This window comes from Lolium rigidum, chromosome 3 (assembly GCF_022539505.1).
Source record: "Lolium rigidum isolate FL_2022 chromosome 3, APGP_CSIRO_Lrig_0.1, whole genome shotgun sequence".
Taxonomy (NCBI): Eukaryota; Viridiplantae; Streptophyta; class Magnoliopsida; order Poales; family Poaceae; genus Lolium; species Lolium rigidum.
The window spans coordinates 204,977,093-204,992,547 of record NC_061510.1 but is presented as its reverse complement, the minus strand read 5'-3'; the positions used below and the strand labels follow the sequence as shown (position 1 = coordinate 204,992,547).

Below are 15,455 nucleotides of genomic sequence, written 5' to 3'. Positions count from 1 at the left end.
TAGTGAGAGAATCCATTACCACGAAGTTCAGCTCGGAAGCAATAGAAGTCGATCTCCCTCTCGCGAGCAAAAGTGTCGTGCTGGCTTTGCCCAACCTCATCGAACTGGATGGGGTCGTCCAAGATCTCTTCACGATACGCGCGCTTCACTAACTCGATACGCGTGTTCTCGATGGAACCACTCGAGGTAGTTGTTGAAAGCGGTGAAGTCGTGAGGCACAATCCGCTCGTGGCCGCATTCCGTGCCGCTTCCAAGCAGCTGTTGGAACGCCGCGATGTGGCCGCTATGATGGATCGGCCAATTTGTGATCTTCCTCTGCCGCTGCCTATCAAGCCTGCAAGAATCAACAAGTTAGTTTGTACCTCTTCTATCAAGAATCTTCCATCGCATGATTCCAGAAGTTTACCTATGAAGCGCCTTGTCCGTGTCTTGCCACATTGGTGGGCACTCCTGATACAGCCCAAACTGTCTCATCAGCCATCCCCGCGCCAATATGGTAGTAGCTACCATATGGCTCCCATTCCACCTGCAGCATACAATTATTTAGAACATGCCAGTAGAATCAATCAAAACTAGGATTGCAACTCCGCAGCTGATCGGTTACCCGCTCGGCGGTAAGAGTGTCCAACTCCGCAGTTGTACCGCCCGTACATGACCATTGGATCGCTCGTCATCTCCGAGACATTGTCCCAAAGGAATGCCCAAGTGGGCTCCCGATCAGGAAAGTGAGGGTGATGAGGCCATGGCGTCTCGTTGAGTACCCTGGGACGCCCAACTGATAGGCGGTCCCAGCTCCATACGGAAAGTAGGAGCATGCATCCACCAATACCGCCGCTCCCAGCTCTTGCTCCCAGTCCTGCGACAAGCTTCGTCCAACTCGCGTACATAAGATATTTGGTTACTACTTTGTGTAGCGCACTACTATAGGAAAATAGTAGATAGAACAAATCATCACCTGCCGGTAGAGGTAGGCAAGTGCCGCCGTTCCCCAACTCCACCGGTCGTCCAACACCGTAAGCGCCTTCAGCCCAACACCAATGGGCCAGCTTACCCCCACCGGTCGTGAAAGAGAGTCCCGGAAATCATGTACCATAAGTACACGCGGCGTACGTCCTCCGAGTGTCCTCGTCGGCCTCTATCGGGCATTCTCCAAAGTTAGTCCCGATCCATTCGAAAGACGCGCCGGCGGAACTCTCGCTTTGGATTTGCCGGCGCCGGAGGAGCCCTCGCCAATAAGCCCTCCATCTCGCTGGCGCCACCCATCGAAGCCGTGTTCATACACAAGTGGCTCGCCCCGAATAGGTAGTGCAAGGATCATGGAAACATCCTCGGAGAGTAGGGGCCATCTCGCCGGCCCTCAAGTGGAAGGTGTGAGTCTCCGGCCTCCACCGGTCGACAAGGGCGGTGAGTGCCGAGGGGTTCATGTGTGGCCCCCACGGCTTACAAGGGATATGAACGGCATAAGACCGGTAGGCCGGATGAACTCCGTGTACCTCTCGTCATAAGGTATATCCGATGTGCCATGGTAACGAATCTTCAAAGGGTGAAGATCCGTTTCCCTCTCCGTCATATGAACAGCCCGGTGCTCCTCGTCGTACTCTTCATCCGTAAGCCACACCATCCTACATGTTTACACAACCATGTTATGAGTCATTCCACTAACAAAAATGAGCAACACATACATGAGAATATCCAAATACATGAGAGTTCATATCCAAATACATCACACATATGAATTTCGTAAGACATACCATTCCTAGGCACATAATAGACATATGTTAGACAATAGAATAGGCATTTGCTAAGCTCCAATTTTGCCTTTCACCACATACATACATATGTAAGACAATATATCTAACTTTCGAATCACCCATACATACACACATTTGAGTGCAACAAGTTTGAATAGGCATTTGCTAGGCATATGTAACAAATTTGAATGCATTTGCTAGGCAAATATTAGACATTTCAACACATACATACATAGGATTTCAACACATACATGTAAAATTTCATATCTAGGGCTCCAACAAATCTTTGGTTCAAACACATATACTACAATGTAGATTCCACCAACATTGATTTCCATATCAATGGTTCATATCCAAATCCACCAACATAAATTTCCATATCTAGGGTTCATACCCAAATCTACCAAATCCACCAATACTAGTGGATGAATCGGAGGGAATCGAAGGGGAATACCTTGAGGAATGGAGGAGGAAGGAGTTGGCCGGACGAGATCCGATGATTTCTTGCTCGATTTGGTGGGGTGGGCGAAGGGGAGGCGGGCGGCGGCGGCGGTTCCGTGGGAGGAGAGAAGAAAGAAGAGAAGAACCGGCCGGGTCGGGCCGGGGCGGGCGCGGGCGCCACACTTAAGTGGATGTGTGGCGCCCGTGCCATCGGCGCCACACATGCTAGTGTGGCGCCCGTGGCATCGGCGCCACACATCGAGCCTCGCAAAACGGCTAAGTCCCGCAGGAATTGTCTCACAGCATGTTTTGGGGATTACAAGTACATGTGTGGCGCCGTTGGGAGGGGCGCCACACATGCCGCCACGTCGGATGGGCGCACCAGCCTCGCCGTCGATGGCGCCACGTCGGCCGGGTGTGCGGCGCCGGCGAGGGGAGCCACATGGGCATGTGTGGCGCCCGTGGGAGGGGCGCCACACAAAAGGGTTAGATTGGTGAAATAGTTTCGCCGGAGGGTTAGTCTGTGCTTTTCTTCCACTTTTGGGTTATTTTTGTGTAAATCGCCGAAAACCATCGGCAAGAAAGAAAAAGAGATTAGACAACTGCTCGACGCGCAGTGAACTCCTAATCTGTTGCTGCCACGCCCACGCCCCACGACCTAGACAGAACCATCCCTTGATGTTCGTGATTTCTTCCTCTGGTTGCAAACCCTCCCGCCGTCTCACGTAGCACCACCGACGAACACCTCCCAGCGCCTCCTCCACCTAACGGAACAGAGCGCCGCCGGGCTCGCGCGATGTCCGGCTGATTCAAGGGCACGCCACGACCACCGAACTCCGGCGCGGCGTTCGACCTCGTGCGGCCTGACGGATGACATGGCTGTTCTGTTCCAACGTTGTTGGACCGTCTGATTCATCCTTTCATCTCCCTTTAGCAGCCGCCGACCTCGCGTACGCTGACACCGCGCGGCCGCTCTCCAGCTGCGACCCGAGGCCACGGCGACGGTACGTTCCTATCCTCTTCCTTCCCAATGGAACGATACTGGTTGAATTTTTCACCCCCTTCTCTGAAATGAGTGCATCCTATGATCCTAATTGCCACCGTATCTTAATTTGTATCCTCTTCTCTTATCCTCTTTTATTGGTTGTTCTAATAATGCGACAGTATAACCATATTTAGATGATATTATGGCACTGACCAAGTGTATTATGCGATTTCCTCAATTTCAGTCTGATGACGATGATGGATCCGAAGAGAGGGTCGATGTCGGATGCATGTGGGATGCATGTGGTTGTGTGTGATCCATGTCGGAGAGGGTCGGGTGCCACGGCTGGCCAGCAAATCTGCCTTCTCGATGTCATCCAGGGGGAAACGGATGTGGTCGGCTGACCTACGGGATGGCGGCGGTGATGTCACTGTTGACGAAGTGGATTCACGGCCGTGCTGCAGGTGCTGAGCGCGCCGCATCGGAGCGTGGCCGGGCATGACATCGACGGGGCGTATACCCTCCCCAACGCGTGTGCGGCACCCATGGACCTCTCGCATCGTCATGGACAGGGTATGTATCTTCATTATTGAATCTCCTATGAAATTTCTGGTGAATCATTGGGGCTCTTGGTCACGTCGGGAAGCAGCTGCAATTGTGTCTGTCGGATATCACTGCCTGCAAGGTAAGGCGAGGCATGTTCCAATGGTTGGCTATGACACTTGCGAGTTTGGTTAACAATTTCTCTGTTCAATGATGTGCTAGCTCTTGCTGCTCAGGTTTGTACTTTTACAAGAACTGTTCATATGTGTATTTGAAGTATACATGTAATATAGTGCAGGCCCTACTAGCAAGTGAATATGCGAAAGAGAACCACCAGCAAGCCTGCATGGTTTGGTACAATGTTCTGCAGGTTACGACATTATTCTCAATCGTTAGTGATGACATTAATCCTCTTCGTTACCTCTAAACGATTGGAGGTGACTGGTCTTTACAAGTTTTGTGTGCCAGCAAGGCATGTGTTGATGGGATAATAGCACAATAAGAGTTCCTACAGAATCAGGAAAGATCTGATAGGCAAATTGTCTGGTGTGGCTGCTAGGGTGATAAGGTCACTGATTTGTGAACATATATGGTTTCAAAATCTTAGACAAGGGTATTTATTCATGGTATGCTGCTTGGTGCTTCCTCCATTGACACTAAAATTGCTATCTGAAGTTCTGAACATTCAAATTGCTGCTGCTTCAGATACACTTCGAGTGGGTGTTGGGTGCTGCCTTTGTTGATAAGCACAGTGGCATGGTCGTGGCTACCGAGGATGATCTATTAGGCGGCAAGTTTGATGGTGCTCCAGACTTGCACGCACGGTGTTCGAAGGAGTGGCCGCCTTGGATGTAGTTTTGTACAAGGAACAAGGTGCCACTGTGAAAGGTACGGGAGATGCCCACGTAAGCTGCCTAGCATTGACAACAAGGCTCATCTACCACAGCACCCTGGACATGCATCATTAGCAAGTAAGGGTTGTTGCACAACTATTACATGTACTGAATCTGGTTGATGATATTACCAACTTGCTAGGCGCGGTTGTATTCTTTCTCATAGTTATAGTGAGCCACATGATATATTTGCTGCAGGGAGCTGCCAGATTACTGTGATCTCCCTTTTCTTCATCTTGCTTGATGATTTGTTGATGTTCTTTGCCTGATTATCACAGCTGCTGCATTCGACAAATGCAATTCTGCGGTGCCTACCATGCAGCCATATTGTTAGCATCCATCCCTCTAGATCAGTACATATGCTTCCAGATTGTCCAAGAAACATTTAAGTTAATCAAGAAAATAAAGTGCATTACCAAGAATCTCCCAACTTTGATACACGTGAAGTTCTGGGATCTTTGGCCAAACTGATATTGCAGGTTCTGCCCTCTATCATTGGTACTTCCACGGTTATGGATAGCTACTAGGTATTTCCCATTTAAACTAATTTTTACTTAGTTGCATATGACCCAAACAATCATCATGTGTAGCTCATTTGCATGTATTTGGCAGCCAGATCTGAGAGCTATGAGCTATTTCACCCCTCTTGTCTGGCGGATAGACGATGGAAGCGCCAACATTGCTTGACTATGGCTCACAAATCACAATGCACGCCTCTGGCCCTCTATATAAAATCTTCCAAGCCGTTCCGGCAATATGTGAGACAATATTGAAGTGGTTTAGCTTGCTGGCAACATGGCCGACGGACTAGGGCATGAGGAGTTGTCTGATGAGGGAAAGCATTGAACTGTCGTTGGACGGCAGATCATGGGTTGCAGTAATAGGCGAGATACACCGAGCAATGAAAGGACACGAGGGGTTTTCAGTAGGCCTACTTAGCTTTTATCTACATCTCAAACGAAATGGAATCTTTATGTTTCCAAATATATTAATTTGTACGGTTAATTTTAAAAATTATACTATGCAGTAATGTTTATATGAGCGTGGACTAAGTAACTGTAGTGACCGTTGCAATGCACCAGGTACCTCTAAATTCTTCTTCAAAAGGTGCATGCCTCAGCCTGTGTATTCCATCTCGAGATCATTTCTGGACGAATGACTCTTTACAGGAGGTTTACTTGCAAAGTAAGGAGACAGTATGACACATAAATAATTGTTGATCAGCCTTGATCAATTTTTTTTTTAATTCTGATCTAAACCTTATTTACAATTCTCACATTTTGGGTGGCGGCCTACCATTCTTGAACATGGGTGACACAGCTGAAGACATCGTCGACCTTGTTGTGAGCGCCGGACGCTGTGTTGCGGTTGTCACCATATCAACCACCGAGGGTCTGCTCATTGTGATGAAGTGCGTGAGCCTCTCAAGTTTGGTACTGAAGGTGCCGAACTTGCACATGCAGAGTAGGGAAGTGCCTGGTGTGCTCTCCCCATTTTTGATTTTCAGACTAGCATGATAGGGAATTGAGAAGGTGGTCTGGTTTTGTGAATGCAAATTGGGGTGTGGAGGCGATGGATCTGGTTTAGGTACTGAACATGTGGAAAGCGAGGAAGGAAAGATAATTACTAAGCTTGATGCTGGTGAGTTAGAACTGTGTATTTTTTTTTCTTGATCACAGCAGTTTTTGGTGATTGATGGGGTGTTAAACAGTATGTAATTATGCGATGCAGTAGTGCCCGAACTTGATGTACCAGCGGGCGTGGAGGAAAATGACCACAAGAGAAAAAGGGGAGCAAGTAATTTGACCATGGAGAAGAAGATGAGACGTGAAGTAAGAAGGCAAGAAAGAGAAAGGAAGGAGGGGCCAGACTGGCAAGGTGATGAGCTTGGCGCCGATGATGGCACACATGCTGAAGTCAACGACAGTGACCTGCAGCAGTGGAAATAACATATGAGAGACATCCGATGGGTAACGAGCGGCCCAACAAATGCAAATAATATTATCTCATGTATTTGCAAATGAAAGTAATAGGATTGCAGATACTCCCTCTGTTCATAAATATAAGGAGTTTTAGACATTTCATAATGAGCTAGATACACACTAAAATGAGTGAATCTAGAAACTAAAAGTAGACTAGATACATACCAAAATATATAGATGAATCTACGAAAAGCTAAAACATATTACGGAGGGAGTATTTCTTATTGTTTGTTTCTAGAGATTACAAGTACCAACCCTGAGTATTTCAAATATTAAGCCTCGGTCATGGATATACGCACATACTGATTTGGTGCATATCATTCATCAATGAAGTCAAACAAAACATTTTTTATTTTAAATACATTTGTACCCCCAGTTCTTTTGATTTAAATACGCATTGCTAATAACTTGATTTACAAGCATGATCATGAAACACAAATATAATGACATATATAAGTATCTAACAATTCCTGTAAAATAACCTTCAGGTGATAGGACCTACATTGAGGTGATTGGTGATTTAAAAACTTTGCTCCTTTTTCCTGTAGAAGATGCGGTGAGAGCTAAGGGACATGATCATAGCATCAGACTACTACAAAGCGGGTGCAGTTGGGAACTATGGAGCTGAACGTGTGCAGGCACATGAGAGCATGACTGTCTCACTAGAGGCACAGGAGAACCTAGCTGCTGAAGGTAACAAGGTCACAAGGAAGTCGATGACTGATTTGCTGTAGTATTGATATTTCCATCATTATTGCTGCTGCTGTTTGTGCTGACTCAGTATTAATGATCATTGGAGATAACTTCATCTGAGATAAAAAATTATAAGGTCAATCCATCTTGGGTGCGGATTCGTGAGGTTAAATGGTATTATGTTTCATATTGATGTAGGGTACTGTTTTGTAGATAATAACATAGAGCGACTCTGCATTGGTGTTCTAGGGAAAAAAATAGAACTTACTATAACATGTGCATAAATTTATTCGTAGTCCACACTATTTGGCGGAAGGATAAGATTAGATTATAGAGGAACCAAGTACGTCTATATTCTGGTGGGTCTTTGCAGTTCACAACAACAGTAACATTGTATTTGTGATATTAGAGAGGAATATTATTATCCACCTGTTTTTTGTCTACTTCATGCATCTGATTTTCCAAGTCTACTTCTTGGGACATGGACATTTACTTTTTTTTAATTTTGGGTGAAAATTGAACATTCATAAAATGTGGAGTAAATGACAAAAAACTACCACAATTGTGCCATAGATGTCATGGAACTACCAAATGGAACGCGATTGTCACATGACTACCATTATTGGGGCATGTTTGTGACGAAGAGCACTGATTTCATTATTTAGCTGTGTTAAACCGTTTTCTGACTATTCGGGCCCACCTGTCAGGACTACGTGGCAAATGAAAACCTAACTGGTAGTTTCAATTTACAAATATAACCTCAGAACATATTATGTGTCACACATAGATCCAATTCCCAACATAAAAAATAAAAAAATAGATAAATGAAGAGAATAAACTTCCTCAAATGTGCATGCCGCGCTACCAGCCACGCCGCCGTGCCCGCCGTCGTCGCCCAGGCCCGGCGCCTCCGCCTTGGGCTTGAGGGCGGACGCGGTGAACCCTCCCGCGCCAGGGCTGGGCCGGTGATAGGGGGCAGCATCGGCGACGACGCGCCGGCCATCGGGTGCTGCTGTTGCCGCTTGGCCGGGTGCGGATCGAAAGAGGGGAAGGCGCCATGGAACGCTCGTGGGCGTGCTGCTGGTGCAGGTGGGAACGGAAAGGCGTGGCGGCGTCCTTGGCGTACTCGCCGACCAGCATGAACAGGAGGCCGTGGCCTGGACCCATCATCATCGGCGGCGGCGGGGGAGAATGAGGCGGTCGAGGTCAAGATCCGGGTGGCCGTCGTCGTCCCCTGGCGCAGCATCGTCGTCCACGACGCCAATGATCCAGCGGAGGAAGGAGCTATCCTGCTGCGAGGGCGGCGGCGGGGGCTGGTAGTGGTCCTGCATCGTGGCGGCGTGCGGTTCCCCCCAGCCGGCCATGTCGAGGGGCGGGAGTTGGTGGACCCAGTCGTCCCCCGCGGAGGAGGGAGGCCATGCGGGCGCCGCCAGGGGCGAGGAGGAAGACAGCGTGGCCGGCGGCGGGCTGGCGCGGCGGGCTAGCCAGATGGGGAAAGTGAGATCGAATCGACTGAAGACGTTGACTTGGGACCTGATAGCTTTTGGGAAAGGGGATAGGGGGTCTTCTGTAAAATTAACAGAAACAATTCATTTGTTTTTTTGTCATGTGGGACCTGACAGTGGGTCCCAGCTGCCAGAAACTGGATTAAGACGGCTAATTTGTAGAATCAGTGCTCCGCGTCGCGAGCGTGCCCCAAACTTGGTAGTCATGTGACAATCGCGTTTCATTTGGTAGTTCCGTGACATCTATGGCACAATTGTGGTAGTTTTTTGTCATTTAATGTGCCACCAGAACGCCAAACATCTAATTCGAACTACTAAAAAAACAGGGGGATTTAGTTCCCTTTGGATTTTGTTCTGATTTTTTTTTATCGCACCTCAGAAAAGTGCTGATGAACCTTTCACGAGAGATACATTCAGACAACCGAATATGATGACTCCAGTTTTGAAGAGAATAGAAGGCATTTTGATCATCAGCACTTCTGACCTCATAGATAAAATGGATTATGAGATATAGTACATGTGAAACCTGCATATTCGATATCATTTTTGCTGAAAAAATCTTGTCTGGTCTACTAATTTGGTTGCTTTACTAATTATCTTTTTAACATCACTTGGATATATATAATGGGTGTGCTCATGTACCTTGTTCTCCTGCCTCTGCTTACTAATCTAAAGCCAGAATATCATGTATGACTTGAATGCAAGTATTGCCATCGAATTTGTCCAGTGCTTCTTCAGTTTACATTTGACATGAGCATTACATATACTTCTGTAATCATGTGTGACTAATGCAGATTGTCTTTGATGACTACGTACAAATTTGGCTCTCGCAAGATCTGTTCTTATTGCATTTTTTATTGTATTATTAGCAGGTATAGTTCTGAGTTCATCAATTTTAGTCGCTATTACATGCTCATTGTTCAGATTGTGCCTGTTTTCCTACTCTTGGGAGAAGTTAAAATGAGATACTATTCTTGACAAGTAAAATATGTATATATTACCATTGTGCCCCCAATATCCATGCCGAGCATCTCTTTTCATTATCGTGTGAACTATAGGGTGCTTATAGAGAAGAAGTACCCGCTGCTAGATAACTGAACTTATATGGTCATTTAAGTTTGTTAGTTTATGAGTTAGAGGCTGCTTTTTCTGCAACAGGATTGAAGTGAGTTATGCTTGTACTAACTACATAAGGAAGAGAGATGAACCTAGAATGTACCTCAGTCAATTTTTATGTATAGCTGGAACACAAAATTTTGCTATTTAAAAATAGCCTGCAGTTAAATTGTGATGACTACATGTCTTAAGTACATAAAAATCACAACAATTCTTGGTTATGTTAAGATTATCTCTTTTACTATTAACAACATCATTTGTCACCACAAGTTGTTTGTCGGTACGGAGCCTCAGATTATCACCAGTGCTTGTGCTGCCATCCCGAATGGGGTGTGATTATCAATATTTCTAGGTGTACTTTATAAATTATTGTTATTAGTGTTTAAGTCTAGCTAATTGTCTACTGGATCACATGTTTGGAGGAGACCCATGAAGAGAAAAGATGAACAACAAAAAGGAGCATGGTAGGCGAATCAAGATCACACTGTCGTCAAGCATATTTGTCATGTCTCGTAATAACATGCAAGTATTTAGTTGATCTGATAAACGGATCATGAAATGAGGGAGCTACCATTGATGTATCTAAGGGTATTGTGCCGACTCCAAGGAATAATAGAAGCAATCTCCGTGAATGATAGATAATTGTTGGGTTGTTGCTTTCGTGCATATCGAATTATGTATTCTTACCAAAAAATACATTTTAAGAAAATATGAATCTATGTGTTTTTGGATATTGTGCAATTATTCTTTCTATACACATGAATTTTAATGTGTATTACAATTACAGTACTATAAGAAAAAATTGAGACCCGGGGCAACGCACGGGCATTCAACTAGTATCTCATAAAAGAAATATGTAGCGATTACTAGAATAATCCACATAGACTTTAAGCATTGCTACGGAATATCTAATCTTATCGTAGTCAACTCTTTGATCTTTGTCGTAAACAACTTTTCGACAAGTCGAGCTTCTTCAAGGATATTACATCCAAGTCCATCAATTTTATAGACCCATTTACTTTCAAAAAGTATTCATCTATCTTGGATTTTATGGCGTATAGCCATTTTAACGGAGTCATGGCCCATCATAACTTCTTTGTTTGTAGTTGGTTTATCATTGTTCAAAATCAATCCTTTGTTCACAAATCATTTATTTGATCACAAAGTAAATCATACCTACAAGGTTCAATATGTACTTCGATCTCCATGGCTAAAACACTTTGTAGTCATGGGAGCCATGATCGTCGTGGCCGCTTCCGGAACCATTTCCGATGCTACGCTACTCTGATCATTATGCTCAGGTTCATAAACCTTATCAAGTTCTATTGTCCTCCCACTCAAATACTTCGCTAGAAACAATTTCTTGGAAATAAGTAAGAAACATCGACAAACACTTTTGTCTTTATCTCCATAGTGGAAAGAATTCCCAATTAATTCTTTGGGATAACCAACAAAGACATTCATCCGATTTTGGTTGTAAACTTATTTACTTATGCTATGCATACCAAAATTTAAGAAAAGACTATTAGGGTTCATACCCACGCCATAACTCGTATGGTGTCATTTCAACGGATCATGATGATCCTCTATTCAGTGTAAAAGCGGTAGTCTCTAAAGCATAATCCACAAAAATATAATGGCTTCAATATTTTATCTCATCATTGACCCAACAAGGTTTGGATACATCTCTCGGATACTCCATCATCATCATGATACTCCAAGAAACGTGAGTTGTAGAACAACTTCATAACTCTCTTAGATGTTCGCTAAAACTCGTAATTCAAATATTTCTACCATGATCCAATCATAGATATTTTACTTTTCTATTACGATGATTTCCACTTCATGCTGAAATTTATTTGAATCCATTCAAATGTTTCAAACTTCTTCCTTATCGAATATATCCACATATATACTCAATTCATTGTTGGAAGTTTTCATGAAGTAGAAGAATCTCCCGCACACAACTATGCCCAGTGAACCACATACATCATCATGCATGTTTCCACTAAGTTAGTTGCACGTTCAACTCTTGGCCTATGAACGGTATTTCAGTCATTCTCTTTTAGAAAAGATTTGCAAGCGCCAAACGATTCAAAAATCAAATGACTCCAAAAATCCATTTGCATGGAGTTCCTTCATGCGTTTCTCTCTAACATGACCTAAATGGCGGTTCCACAAATAATAGGAATTCAAATCATTTGCCTTATGGAATTTTAGCGTCAGTGTTATGTATGTGTGTTTCACCATTAAGATTTATAATAACTTATCCATCGTACATGGAGTAATGTCATAATTTGAACAACTTATTGTTTTCATTTGACCAGAGCAAAATAACAATTTATTAAGTTCTTTATTATAAATTCTAAGGGCTAGGTAGAATGCCAACGACAAACATAATAACACTTTATTATGTTCCAGACGTGCATTATTACCATATTCCTTATCAGTCACTTAGGCCATCGTATTCTTGTATTGCGTTGTATTGTATGACATCTCATACCAACCAATCTGGTACAAATACCCAAGAATTTTATTATGTGACCAAACCAAGAATACATCCATAAGATGTATATCATCTATATACACCTGAGCTAGACTTTCTAGTCTTTTTCTTTCTTTCTGCCAAAATATCCTTTTGTAGTTTCTCTTTTAGCTTTCCTCATTCTCAGAAACACTTCACTTTCAATAACTTCTAGGTCCATTGGTCAAATACCAATAACCTTGAGGTTCTTACTTTGAAGTTGATCATCATATGACAAGTGTTCCAGATTTCACTATTAGTAACTTTATAATATGATGAACAATTTCACTCATGATTTTATCCATTATATCATGACGACTTTCCGAGAACATGTCTGTACATGCTAGGCTCGTAAAGTTTAACCTTAGTATTCGCATGTGCAAATCTGGCTTGCACCCGTTGTATGCACTCGTAGAATCTATAACACCCGATCATCACGAGATGCTTCGAAACGACGAGTCTTAGCAACGGTGCATACTAAGGACGACCACTTCATGGATATGCGAATATCGTTAGTACCCCAATAGTTGGAGGATTGGGACGCCGGACGTCTTCAACCTTCGTACATTCCCATAAAACTTATGAGTTTATGTAGTCTCACTAGATTATATTCTATCATCTTGCAGTAAGGTCTTAGATATCGCATATATCTCATACCTCGCTTATTTCTGAAAACAAACTTTTCAGCTCCTTACTTTTCAAACGAATTTGAACATCAATTTTCACGGAGACAAGATAATTGTAGGTACTAATTGAAACCATAGCTCTTTGAATCAACAATGTGAGGTTTGCTAAAAGTTTGTAAAAGGACTTAATCATTTCTTGATTCTTTAACAATACGGTACCAGTCCGTAAAGTTTTCTTGTTAAATTTTAACAGCATTTCTATCTCAATTACAAGACTAGCGCATGGTAGAAAACGGATACCAATACTACAAAATTAATTCAAAATACTACTCAGACTATGTTTATGATAATTAGTTCAAGTTTTTAATCTAATTACTAATGAACTCCCACTTAATACAACATCCCTCATAGTTGTTAAGTGGTACACGATCCACATCCACTACACCAAAACAGATCATCACGTGAGATGATGTAGCTTCAATGGTGAACATCAACATGTTGATCATATCATCCATATGACTCGTGTTCAACCTTTCGGTTTCCGTTGTCCTGAGGCCATGTCTGTACATGCTAGGCTCATCAAGGAAACCCAAGTATTCCGCGTGTGCAAACATGGCTTACACCCGTTGTATGTGAACGTAGAGTCTATCACATCCGATCATCACGAGATGCTTCGAAACGATGAACTGTAGCAACGGTGCATACGAGGGGAGAACACTGTATTATCTTGATATTAATGTGAGGGATCATCTTATAATGCTACCGTCGTGATCTAAGCAAGATAAGATGCATAAAGGATTAACATCACATGCAATTCATATGTGATATGATATGGCCCTTTAGTCTTTGCGCCTTTGATCTTCATCTCCAAAGCACGGACATGATCTCCATCATCAACGGGCATGATCTCCATCATCGTCGGCGTAGCGTCAAGGTCCATGGCGCCGTCTTCATGGTTGTTCACCGTGTGTAGCAACTATTACAACTACTTTGAAACAATACTACAACATGAAATATAAAGACAACCATAAGGCTCTGCCGGTTGCCACAATACAATAATGATCATCTCATACATATTCGTCATCACATCATGGCCATATCACATCACCAAACCCTGCAAAAACAAGTTAGACGCCTCTAATTTGGTTTGCATATTTTACGTGGTTTAGGGTTTTCGAGTAAGATCCAATCTACCTACAAACATGAACCACAACGGTGATACTAGTGTTGTCAATAGAAACAGTAAATTGAATCTTCACTATGGTGGGAGAGACAGACACCCGCAAAGCCACTTATGCAATACAAGTTGCATGTCGAACGTGGAGCAAGTCTCATGAATGCGGTCATGTAAAGTTAGCCCGAGCCGCTTCATCCCACCATGCCGCAAGATGCAAAGTACACAAACTAAAGACAACAAAGCATCAACGCCCACAAAACCATTGTGTTCTACTCGTGCAACCAATCTATGCATAGACACGGCTCTGATACCACTGATGGGATTCGTAGCATAGAAAACAAAAAAATTCCTACCGCAAGAACGAAAACACAAGCCAAGATCTAATCTAGTAGGTAGCAACGAGAAGATCATGAGAGTAACCCTCGAAGATTTCCAAAGCCTAACGAGATTAGATCTCGTGGTGGATGTAGTCGATCACTTGCCGCTTGCAAAAGCGCGTAGAAGATCTTGACCGCTTGCAAAAGCGTGTAAAAGAACTTGACGGTGCCACAATCGGGCAGCACCTCCGTACTCGGTCACACGTACGGTGTTGATGAACATGGGTAATCCTCGCCGTTCCAGCGGGCAGCGGAAGTAGTAGATCCTCCTCGGAATCCCGGCAGCACGACGGCGTGGTGGCGGTGGTGGTGGAGAACTCCGGCAGGGCTTCGCTATGCGCTGCGGGAGTAGTATGTGGAGGAGGGGCGCTAGGGTTTGGGGAGAGAGAGGGTGTAGGGCGCCGGCCATGGGTGCCCTAGGTGGTGCGGCAAAGAGTGGGCAGCCCCCTCCCTCTCCTCCTCATTATATAGGTGGAAATCCCCAAGTGTTGGTATCTAAGTCTTCGAATAAGACCCGAAACCAAAACCTTCCATAGGGACAAAACCTACCCAAGGGGGGAATCCTACTCAAGGTGGGACTCCCACCCCTTCCTTGGGGGGGTTGGCCGGCCACCATTGGGGAGTCCACACGGGACTCCTCCCCCTTAGGGTTGGCCGGCCATGCAAGGTGGAGTCCCTCCGGGACTCCACTTTCCATGGTGATTTCTTCTGGACTTTTCTAGAACCTTCTAGAACCTTCCATAAATGCACCGGATCATTTACAAACTTGGAAAGTGACTTCCTATATATGAATCTTATTCTCCGGACCATTCCGGAACTCCTCGTGATGTCCTGGATCCCAT

The 15,455-nt window shown here is 44.3% G+C and overlaps 1 long non-coding RNA gene across 11 annotated transcripts; it reads left to right on the top strand.

Annotated features, from left to right (window-relative positions):
* The first annotated feature begins 2,815 nt into the window (after positions 1-2,815).
* On the top strand, positions 2,816-10,697 carry LOC124702916. Of its 11 annotated transcripts, XR_007002801.1 has the most exons (10): positions 2,816-3,196; positions 3,422-4,346; positions 4,426-4,691; positions 4,892-5,140; positions 5,226-5,798; positions 5,934-6,254; positions 6,345-6,583; positions 7,144-7,288; positions 9,588-9,665; positions 10,335-10,695. It is a non-coding gene; the product is annotated as an uncharacterized LOC124702916 (long non-coding RNA). The 11 variants fall into 11 exon arrangements; XR_007002797.1 differs by having other exon boundaries at positions 9,588-10,697; XR_007002800.1 differs by lacking the exons at positions 9,588-9,665; positions 10,335-10,695 and having other exon boundaries at positions 3,422-3,750; positions 4,019-4,346; positions 7,144-8,153.
* The last annotated feature ends 4,758 nt before the right edge of the window (positions 10,698-15,455 follow it).